The following is a 12,229-nucleotide window of genomic DNA, read 5'->3' on the forward strand; positions in this document are numbered from 1 at the left end:
ACAGCGTAGCTGATGCCTGGAAGAGACTACCGAATTACATCAAAGCAAGCACTAGTTTAGATGTTTTTAAGAATAGCCTGGACATTTATTATGGGAACAAGTGTTTTGGTATACTGGCAAGCTGGAAGGACATTAATGCCCAAGCTTGAAACATGTGTATGTATGTATGCATGTATGTATGTATATTATAAAAGTGGTAATATTCCTTCTCTCAAAGTATTCACAGACTCTTGTATCATATTCAGGATTGGATTCCTTTATTACTTGTTCCAGAAAAAGTAGTGTTAGTGTCCTTGATATCTAGGAAAGCTTTTTTTTCATTATTAGAAGGGGACATTTGAGCATTTTTTAGAAGTCAAACAGAAATGTGCCAGGATGTTGAGGAGTGACCTATTTGGCAAAGACTGACTTCAAACTCTCAGTGTTTAAATAACACTTTTCCTGTCTTTGCCAGGATTACATTTATATTGCATTTATAAAGTCAATATACATGTGACAGCATTCTCCTCCTAGGCTCCATGACTAAAGGATGATGCCACATGATTTGTGTTAGCACTGTAGGAGAGATGCCGCTGACTGCTGTATGGTTTGGCAATGTTCTCATGTCTCCGCTGCTTTAGCTTGTTATTACTAAGAACCTTAGGTATGAATTTAGGTCACAATAACCTGATAATGCTGATTATGTGTTTTGGCTGCTAGGCATAAAATGTTCATTGTACACATTACCACAACAGGCACATGTCAGATTATAAGTGTGATTACATCATATGTTTTGTATATATGTTTATCTATTGGAATATTATGATTAACGATCATTTTTTGTTATACTTTTAGTAGGTGTAAGACCTGCAAAAATGCTAGATTAAGCATGAAAATTGTGAATGATTGTGGTTCCTTAATGTGTAACACCTTTACATAGGTTTGTGTGACTCAAATAAGTCTCTTGTTTAATGTATGTGTGTGTGTGTCCTATGGCAGAGTAAAAGCTGTTAGACCCACTGGAGGCAAGTACAGTGAAGCTGTGTGTGTGTGTGTGTGTGTGTGTGTGTGTGTGTGTGTGTGTGTGTGTGTGTGTGTGTGTGTGTGTATGTGTAAAACTCTGCATGAGTCTGCACACAGAACCATACAAAGTCATCACACACACACACACACACACACACACACACACACACACACACACACATAGACATTTAGCACAGACCATTTAAATGGATGAGATGTTTACATCTTGGGACATCTGAAACTGTAGTTAAGCTCAGGTGCCCAAGTGCCAGTCACATACAGGTCCAGTTGGCACCTCTTGTAAAGAATGAATCATCCCCGTAACAGTGTGTACTTGGGGCAGCCATGGCCATCTCCTTCTAGATATGACTTTGTCCTGTTGAATTATTACAACAGTATGGTCAGTTAGTCCTAGTTTATGAATATTCACATCTTAAGCTAAAGTTAACCATTTTTTCAACTAACATAAAATAATAAATACATTACCCTCATCATTTTATGAAATAATATAGTGTATTTAGACTTCTGTATTATCAGGAAAGTCATACTCATGCCCAGCGGGACACATTATAAATATTCAGTATTACAAACTTTATACCCAAAACATCAGAGAAATAAAATCAACAATGGAGAAATTCAGTTCCTACTACAAGGTCAAGAATAAAAAAAGGAAGTTGTAGGGGAACAAGACCCATGCACCACATATATGAAGGAGTGTATCTCCCAGATGTATTTATCTAAGCATATTAGCTCTGAGATCACTCAGCCTAGTAAAGTTTCAACATGTGACCAGAATGGATTTGATAAAAAGTATGTGAGTAATCCAAACCAAACAAACCAGCAACGCTGAATCTAATGTATCCCATGCTACCTGATAAAACCTCATCTAGTACCTGTTACGGTTTGATCATCTATTTCTTTAAGAACAACATTCCTTTTTCTGACCTTGCCATGTTTTTGTGCATCTTAAGCCTTGTCCATATATAGATGCAGTACCAGCTCCCATATGCAGTAAGGAGTTTGAAAGCTTACTGTAATTGCAATATTGACTCTGAACATTCTAAGAACTCATCACAACGTCCTGGCTGGTCTGGATATGAACCTCTTACATAGTATAACATGAGTTCACATTACGTTGCATTAAAAGTGCAACCTATCACAAATTTTCCCTTTAATATGTGTAAGACTGTGCCCAATCAAATCTTTTGCTTAGAGAATTGGTTGCACCTTAATTATTTAGAGCTGCCATCTATTGCAACAGCTTATTTTCCTGTGGCTTGTCTTCTTACATTTATTTACTTTTTTGTACTAATGCAGTGCCTGTTGTTCATTGCCCCATGTCTGCTGACCATCAACCCTTCCGCTTTGAGACATCAGCCTTGAGATATCTTCTAGGGTGTGACCTCTCTGCAGGAGCTGTCATTCTAGTAGATAGCTGTGGGTTTGATCTTCTTTTACCAGTGCTGTCAAATGCCAAAGATGCTAACTCAGGTTTTGTGTGACATAGTTAGTGCTTTATCCCTCTGTGCCATGGCAATGACTTATTAATGCAGTGCCTTTAACTTCTCTGTGTAAACTACCAGCTGTTTTGTATGTGGACTCTAAGAATGTTGTATTGCATAGCAGTTTGTTTCTTATTCATTTGCATAGCTCCTTCTCCATGGTACACTACATTTTTACTTTCTATATTAACTATCATAAAAGTGGGTAATAAGCAAAAATCTCCAACAACCTTCTCTTGTTTCAGTTACACCTAGCTGTTTACAAACATAGAACTGGAAAGTAGCATGCTTAAAAACAAATTCCTTTTTCAAATTTATATCCATTTTTTTTTCCACTTTAAATTTTGTAAACATTCTTCCTTGAGCTCCTCGTTTTTTATTCATTAATTCAGTTTATTAATTGATTTGATAACAGTGGATTTCAATTATTAACAAAATAAATCAACAAAACATAAAAAGTGCCTACTAATTTTGATACTGACAGCATACGTCAGAAATAGAGAAGCAGTAAATAATTTGGTTTATACTAGTATGAAAAGGTAATGATACTGCTGCAGAATCAGAAGTAAAATTTGGCAAAATGTTAAAGCATTTTTCAGAATACACTCCAGCGTGGTGGGTTGGGGTTGATGGTTGAAAAGATTTGTGAAGAGTCACTGCAAATTTATCCAAGCTTGACTCCTAAAATCTTAAAAGAGGTCTTCAATTGTATTATGAATGCCATGCATTAATGTTTGGATTCAACAGTGGATGTATGTCCACAGTTACAGTTAAACATGCACATTGTACTTGGTCTAATATGAATAGTCACTTCTCAAGTAATCAACACACAATTATTGAATCTTGCTCTTCTACTTCATGACAGGATATTGTCAGTCTAATAGGTTTGACATTCTGAGTGCTGAGCAACTGGCTGACTACAAAGGGTACAGCTCCCCATGACACTAAATAAGGACATGTGCTGAATGATTGTTTCAGATAAATTAAATAATGTTTTATATTATTTGTATTTTATAACATAGGTAAGTAGCAAATATAAAGTGCAAATAATTCAACCATCGGCTGGCTCCCTCATGAACATGCTTTTCTACTACTGTCTTTGGTGAGCTGCTCCTACAGTCACCTGAAATATTTCTAGATTACAACTGTAATCTTTTCATGTCCTTTATCCCCTCCTACTGCATTATCAGCCTACATATTCCAATCTTCAGCAAAGGATTTTTTCATTTCTATTTTAGTCTCTTTCAATCCATTGATCAAAAATGTCCTGCTTATGTATACAGTCGGTGCAGTGGTACAGTGGTTGTGCTGGTGCCTCACAGCAAGAGGTTCGATGACTTGATTTTTGGTTGGGGTGTCTTCTTTGTGGAGTCTGCATGTTCTCCCTGCATTTGTGTTGGTTTCTCCTGGGTGCTCTGGTTTCCTCCCACATTCCAAAGATATGCTTCAGTAGCATTTTTCCCTAGGCCTCTGCTGAAAATGACCTCTTTCCCAATAAACAAATGTTAAATAAAATAAAAAAAAATGTTATGCTGCTTAGTCTCAGCTGACTGCTTTCTCCTTCTCACAGTATTGTAAAGATAAACAAAGAGTGATGAGAATGATTAGATTCTTGGAACAGACCCTGTCTTGCACACATTTCGATCTTAATTCTACTTTTAATTATACAGCAAAGCTATTTACAAAATCATTAGATTCAAACTAAATTGTATGACTATTGTATAAGACTCTCGAGTGATTATAACAAGAATGAAAATCACATCATGTTATCTCATTTAAATAATTTCCTGACTCCTATACATAATTCCAGCATTCTAATCTTTGTAGTTGCTGTAAGAAATGTTCTTATTGTTGCACTCGCTTTTTCTAAGCAGGCATGTATCACCACAGGAAAGAAACTGTAAGAGCATGTATTTGTATCTATATATATATATATATATATATATATATATATATATATATATGTGTGTGTGTGTGTGTGTGTGTGTGTGTGTGTGTGTGTGTGTATAAGTGCATGAGAAGGAGAAGGTCACAGTAAGCTGCCTGTCGGGCGCTAGAATCCGCCACATAACGCAAGCACTCAGGTCTCTCAACAGCAGGTACAAATATGACTCAGTCATTGTCCACGCTGGTGTAAACGACCTGAGACGTACCTCCTTGGACTACATGAAAAGAGACATTGAGGAGCTCTCTGATTATGTAGCCCAGGCAGGTATGACCCTGACCTTGAGCAGTATCCTACCTTCACCAAGAATGATGCCACAATACAGAGATAAGATGATCAGCTTTAACAATTGGCTTAAACACTGGTGTCATTCAAAGGGGATCCAGTGTCTGTCTGCCTGGGATGACATGCTGGACAAGCCATGCTGCTTCAAGGCGGCTTGCACCTGTCACCCTGGGATTCGGATATTGGCAAAGGCTCTTGCCACCCCATAGTGCCTTTTTAGGCAAGGCTCAAATTCTAAACCTACCACCCTAGAACACAAAAAGGAAAAAAATAAGGGTAATGCTGCTCAATGCCAGAAGTCTAAATCTCAAAATGCACGCACTCGAGGCCCTTCTCAGTATGGAGAACATCGATGCCTGTGCTGTGACAGAAACCTGGTTCAAGGCTCCTGAGAGCACCCCAGCGCTATCAGGTTTTACCTCATATCATGCGTTCTGGCCCCAAAATCCGGACAATACCAAGAAAGGAGGGGGGGTATCCATATTCATCAAGGACACCCACACCTCAAGACTGGTGGCAATGCACGATGCATCGGAGACCATCCAGGTGCAATTAACCATAGGCAAGACTGCTCTGCAAATTGTAGCATGTTACAGGCCACCCTCCCAAACTCAGGAACTTCACATGGCCTTCCTGAAAACACTAGAGGGGATAAATGTATCACCAAACACCATCATACTAGGTGACTTCAATTACCCTAATATAGACTGGGAACACTACTCAAGCCCAAACACCCTAGCCCAAAAGTTCCTGGAATTCCTAAACTCAAATGCCATGGAACAACTAGTCACCATCCCCACAAGAGGAGATAACATACTTGATCTCATCATCACGAACATGGGAGCACAATGTTCAACACCGGAGGTGTACCCCTCACTGGTGAGATCAGACCACAAACTAATCTCGCTGGAGGTCCTCATCCCACCCCACCTGAAATAAAAAGACCACAGTAAAGAACTTCTCAAAAGCCGACTTCACACTTCTAAAGACTAGTGTGGTCTCCTTTAAGTTCCCCGAGCCGGCGGAAAACAGTACTCAAGCCGCTGAATCACTTACAAATGCCTTCTACCAGCACCTGCAGGACTGCATGGATAAGGCAATCCCAAGCAAAACAAAGACTCTTTGTACCAAAGGCAAGCGTCCAGTCTGGTGGACCCCAGCCATAAACAAACTCTACAACAAAAGGAGGAAGCTACTACAAGATAGAGCAAAATCCTTAAAAGGTAAGACACCCTTGATCACTATAAGTAAAAAAACTAAGAGCTCTCATAAAATCATCCAAAGCAAATTTCGAGAGAAAAATAGCTAAAGACTCAAAAGACAATCATAAGGCCTTCTTTAGCTATGTTAGAAACCTGGGAGGAAACTCCCAGATATGCTCAGAGCTAGTTCAAAATGATGTGAAGATTACTGATCCTACAGACATTGCCAACATACTGGCTGACAGGTTCAGTGCAAACTTCTCCCCTCCCCCAAAAGGAGAGATATCTATACCAAATGATTGCGGCCCCCAAACATCTCCAGCCCAAGTGAGAACTGCTCTCTCCAAAGCAAAAACACAGCATCCATGGGACCTGATGGTGTCCCCGGCTGTGTGCTCCATGAACTCAATGAGGAATTAAACCCACAGCTAGGACAGCTGTTTAATCAAAGTCTTACCTCTGGATACGCACCCAGGAGTGGCGCACTGCAACTGTGGTACCACTTCACAAAGGCGGTGCCTCCACCGACCCTGGAAATTACCGCCCATTAGCTTGACAAGCCTTATCTGCAAAGCCATGGAGAGGATCATAATGGACCTCATAAATAAAGACATAGGGAATTTGCAGACTTTGGATCCAACCCAGTTTGGCTTTGTCAAAGGCAGATCATGCCTTTTAAACTTGGTTGACTTTTTCGAAACAGTCACCAAAGCCATTGATGAGGAAAGGCAGTCCATACAGCCTACCTCGATCTGGCTAAGGCCTTCGATACAATACCCCACTCAGGTATCATTGAAAAACTCATCAGCTTAAATGTCAACCCATACATCACAAGATGGGTTGCAAACTGGCTGAGTAACAGAACCCACAGGGTCAGAGTTGCTGGCGCCATGTCAGACTCAAAGCCTGTCACAAGTGGTGTCCCACAGGGCTCAGTCCTGGGCTCACTCTTGTTTGGCATCTACTTTTCCGAAGTACAAGCAAACACAGGAGGGTTATGGCTGACAAAGTTTGCAGATGACTGCAAACTGGGCGCCATAGTAGAAAACACATCTGATACAGATATCCTTCAGAAGGGTCTCACAGAAACGGATAACTGGTGCCAGAGCCACGGCCTAAAGTTAAATGCCAAAAATGCATAGTCATACCCTTCGGGAAAAACAAGGTTACCCCTAGCTACCAAATAGGTGGCAATCCACTGAGCACAGAAGAAGTTATCAGGGACCTGGGGACCCAGGTTGATAGTAGTCTGTCATTCGACACCCATGTAGCTAAAGTAGTTAGGAAGACCTTCTACATTGCCCACCTTATCATGAAGGGATTCTCATCTAGATCAAGGGAGGTCATAGTCTCCCTTTACTCATCACTCATCAGACCAATGATTGAGTACAATGCCCCATTCGGAATGTATCTGACCCGACACTTGCAGCAGCTGGAGAGGCCACAAAAGTTCCTCACCAAAAGGATAAAGGGTCTCAACAATCTGTCCTATGCTGCCCGACTGAAAGAACTCCAGCTCTATTCAGTCGCTTACCGCTCAGCGGTGACCTTTGCCTAACATACAAGGCCATGTCAAACCCAGATTTGATGAATATGCTTCACCTCAAAAAATCTAGATCCATCAGAGCCACAAGGGCGGGAGACTTAAACCTTGACACGGCTATTAATAGGACGTGCTGGAGGGATAGATTCATCACCCAAAGACTCCCTATGCTGTGGAATAAAATCCCGGTACATGTGAGGCAGAGCACCTCGCTGGCCTTGTTCAAGAGAAATCTTGACCAATGGATGGGAGATCACAGATATACCCCAGGGATTACCTCAGTGTCACTGCTCGACAGAGGCACAGCAAAATAATGGGTATAGTTCCCCATACAAAAGGGGTGGCGTAAGCCACAAAACGATGGGCTAGGCTTGTAAATGCCCTCGGGCAGATAGCCTAGTATGAACCTATGAACCTATGAACCTATGCATATTGTCATTGTTTGGGGTGATGAGGTAATCTTTCCCCGGGAATCAGTAAGCCCTGCATGACGTGCAGGAATAGTGCAGGAGCTGCTGCATGCAATATGTCCACTGAGCGATTCAGTATAGAGCTCCCAGTACATGCACAAGCACTCCTACACTATTCCTGCACAGTTACTAGCTGAGCACATTTCTGCAAATGAGAAAACAGAGGCATGACAGCTCGAAAGAAAGCATGTATTATATTCAGTAGACATGACAATGGCCAAATATATGGTCATTGGCATGAAAAATAGTTTTAATTATGTAAAATAAAACTTTTTTTTTTTTTTGGCTGATCTCTGCCATTTAAGCATAGGACAGTGTTGTGCAAACGGGATCATGCAGAAAATAAAAAAAAGGGAAAAAGCAATTTCTACAGAAATCTGCATTTTGCCATTATAGTCAATGACATGCAGAATGAAAATAATACCAGGGAATAGTGGTTGTTAAGGGGAAATGCACAGCCTAAGTGTGGTAACTAAGGAGTAAGGCAGTGGTGTATGCAAATGAGGGAATTTATACTGAATCACAAATTTATTCTTTACTGAATCACAAATTTCTTCTAAGTGTCAGACTACACCTAACTGTGTAGGTGCTCTAACACCACCATGTAGACAGGAGGACCAGCTAACATGAAAAGGGGGTGTGTCATGCTTGCTGTAAGCACAATGGAGCTCAGTGGCATGTGTTTACCCCGAGCTAAGCACAGCTAAGGGAGGGGGTGTGTCTGAGGCTGTATTGTCTTAGTCCATAAAATGCAGAGTGTGTTTGTGTCCAAGGAGGGCCAGTTCTGCTTAAAACTGTTTACTTTAGCTAAATGAGTGTGCACGGCACACACTGGGCCTAAAACAAAAAAACAAACCAAAAAAAAAAAAAACCCACAGAGAATAGCAGAACTGTTTACATTTGAGCACGGGTATGCGCGGCGCACATTGGGGCATAAATGGGGAGAAAATGGGAAGCGGAAACAACAGAAGGAAGGCAATCAAGGAGAACTACCATTGCTGGCAGATGGACAGTATCAGAATCATCCAATTATGTAGGCAGCAGCCCAGGACACTACTATAAACTATGCAAATGCCTTTCAGTCTGTTTTTTCCCACAAACTCTACACCACTGGTGTACACATTTGGGGGAATTTTAAACTGACAAAACTAAAAAAAAAGTTATGGGCTGCTGTTGCTTTGATTTATCAGTATGTGCTAAAGACTGAGAGTGGTGAGGAGGATAATGCTGACAACCAACTCAGACCGAGGAGGAGGAGGAGAAGTCCCAGGGTAACCTACCAGGGGCTACATGATCTGAAGATAGTAGAGCACTACAGGGTGGACAGAGACATACTTCAGCAACTTGTTGAGCTGTGCCGGCCTCGCCTAAGACCCAGAACCAACAGAGAGGAACAGAGAGGAACCTTTCCCAGTGGAAACAAAGGTATGTGTAGCCTGAAGAATACTAGCTACAGGTACTTTCCAAAAGCCTACTGGGGATATCATGGGGGTCTCACAGGCATCTGCATCCAGGATACTCAACCAGTTCCTGGATTCCATATGCCTGCATGCCGCTGAGCACATTTACTTCCCAAGCACCTGTGAGGAGAGCACCAGCAATATGCATCTCTTTCACCATGTAGTAGAATACCCGGAGGTACTAGGTGCCATAAACTGCATGCAAATACACATCAAAGCACCACCCGGTGACCAGAGTAGGGTCTTCCTAAACCGCAAGATGTTCCACTCCATCACCTACCAGGTCGTGTGTGATGTCAAGGGCATTATCATGAATGTGTGTGCTGGCAGCCCTGGAAGCTATCATGACTCCCACATCTGGAATTCATCACAGCTGTACCGGGCATTTGCCAGTAGGGACATCCCATATGGCCATCTGCTGGGGGATGCTGCCTACACACTGGAGCCATAGATGATGACACCCATCAAAAATGCACACCCACCCACACAAGAATGCCATAATGAGGCACGCGCACAAGCCAGGATCATTATAGACCAGGTGTCTGGGATGCTCAAGTCACAGTTCCCCTGCCTTGACATATCCGGTGGAGCCTTGCAGTATTCTCCAGCCACATGTGCACACATGTTCATAGTATGTGCCCTGCTACACAATATGATCTTGTAGAAACAGCTGCAGCAGGAACAAAATGGGGAAGGGCCACACAGCCCCCACCATTGCCAAGGTTTCCACAGGCACAGCAGGACTCAGAGGAGGAGGAACCTGAGCCTGCCTCTGTAGGCAGGCAGAGGTGTGCCCAATATGCCCTGTCCTTGGCAAAGAGGCAATGCATAGCACATACAATGACACTGTAGGACCCAAGGAATTGATCTCTCTCTCTGACTCTGACTAAAATGGATGCCATACAACACACCACCTATACCCTACCATGTATAGGCAGTGTACTGTGTGCATCCAATACATCCAGCCCTCAAGCACCATCCTCACTACAACCTCAGGCACAAAGTAAGTCAGTCTCCTTAACAAAATTAATGAATGAAGTGGAATGTTCTGATAGCATATCTATGGTATTGACTCAAGCATGCAAGTGAATGGGGTGGCTTACTGGGATAGCAGCAGACAACTGACAGCTCTGTGGGACAGCAGGAAGTGTATTCCCAGTACTGGCCTACCCACACCATGCAGTACCACCCTAGTTGACAAATACCACCGGAGTATATGTGGTGAGCCAAATAACTGGGGGGTCAGAGGTCACATGCATGGATGTCAAAGTGGGGGGTCCCATAACCATGCCCAGCCTCATCAAGCAGATTAGCTGTAGAAAAACATACAGAAATGCCTGGCAAAGGTCCCCACATGGCGACATCCATGAAATCTGCACCTACAGACTTTTACACAGTGATATAACAGCAGGTCTGGCAGTGACAGTATGGCTTTGAAAGGTAAGAAGTCTGAAACTAAAAATGTCTATGCCAGAACAATCTGACTTGTAGTTGATACTGTTATGCCTGTAGTCTGAAAGATGCACATCACTATGCTAAATGGGACAAAATGTTTAGCAGATATCAGCACAGTCTCTTCAAATGTGTATTGTGTACAGATGTGTCACCCCTCCATAGTCTCATAGAAATGCAGTAACATGTCCCTAGCCTTAAGCTGCATCCAACCATCAACTACAGTGATGGCTGAACACAAACAGAAAGCAATTGTCAGTAACACCTACAGTTAACTTACTGGTGCTATCCCAGACTTGTCCACTGCTGGCAGTCTGGGAACATATGATCATCACAATGCACTGCCTTGCTACAGATGGCCTGCATCTGTCACACCTGGCCTACAGGTCTGTGTCAAATGCCCATGCCACACCCACCATGCCCTGTTAGGGAGTGTCATGGGGTCCTTAACACCAACATAACACAGTCTACAAAAGGCAAAGAAAGGCCATGCTGCTAACTGCTAGGAAAAAAATTGCCAGTGTCAGAGTGCCAGAAATCTGGCCAAAGCCATGAATAATGGGGTGAAAAAGGTCCAAAGAGAAGGACACCTTTGAAATACTGGTCTAATAATATAATAAAGTTGATGGAATGATTGTAGTAGCATGGAATGTCTGCTGGGTACAACATCAAAAACTGCAATGTCAACTGTCAATAATATCTGACTTCAACCCTGAGTGACTTGCAAAACGCTTTTCCTTGAAAACCACACTCATTTGTGTAACCAACAAGATATATGAGTCATGAATGTGGACATTTTGTGATACACTGTACAGTTGACAGGCAGGGCTAGGAGTCTAAACATTGGAATGCACTCATTGCAGGCAGTCCTAACACTGGAAGATGGTGACATGTCTGCACCCAGAGAACCCTAGCCCCTAGCCATGGGGAGTAACACACCCTTCCATGATCACTCATGCTATGCAACATCCAAACCCCAAAATGTGTCCAGCCAAGCAAAATGAGGTGGGTCATACATATATGTCAAACAAACTCACACCTCCAGGCTGGTCAAACAGTCTGACACACACAAGACCCTCCAAGTGCAGTCAACCTTTGCTCAGACCCCTATGCAAAGGGGTCTATATAATAACAGCGAATGCTTAAAATAGCAAACACTGTATAATCAACCCCAAAAAATAAAAAAAAACAAAATTCTGAACAAACAGAGCAGTGATTTTTTTTCCCAGTGAAAAAAAAAATACTGGTCCAAAAAAAAAAACCCCACAAAATAAAGTGGGCTGTTCCACCCACACCCCGTACATAAATATACCAACTCCGAGATCACACCACAGTAGAGGAAACAACAAAGTCCCAAAAACGGCCCAG

This window comes from Protopterus annectens, chromosome 1.part1 (assembly GCF_019279795.1).
Source record: "Protopterus annectens isolate FY-2018-M chromosome 1.part1, PAN1.0, whole genome shotgun sequence".
In the NCBI taxonomy this organism is placed as follows: domain Eukaryota; kingdom Metazoa; phylum Chordata; order Ceratodontiformes; family Protopteridae; genus Protopterus; species Protopterus annectens.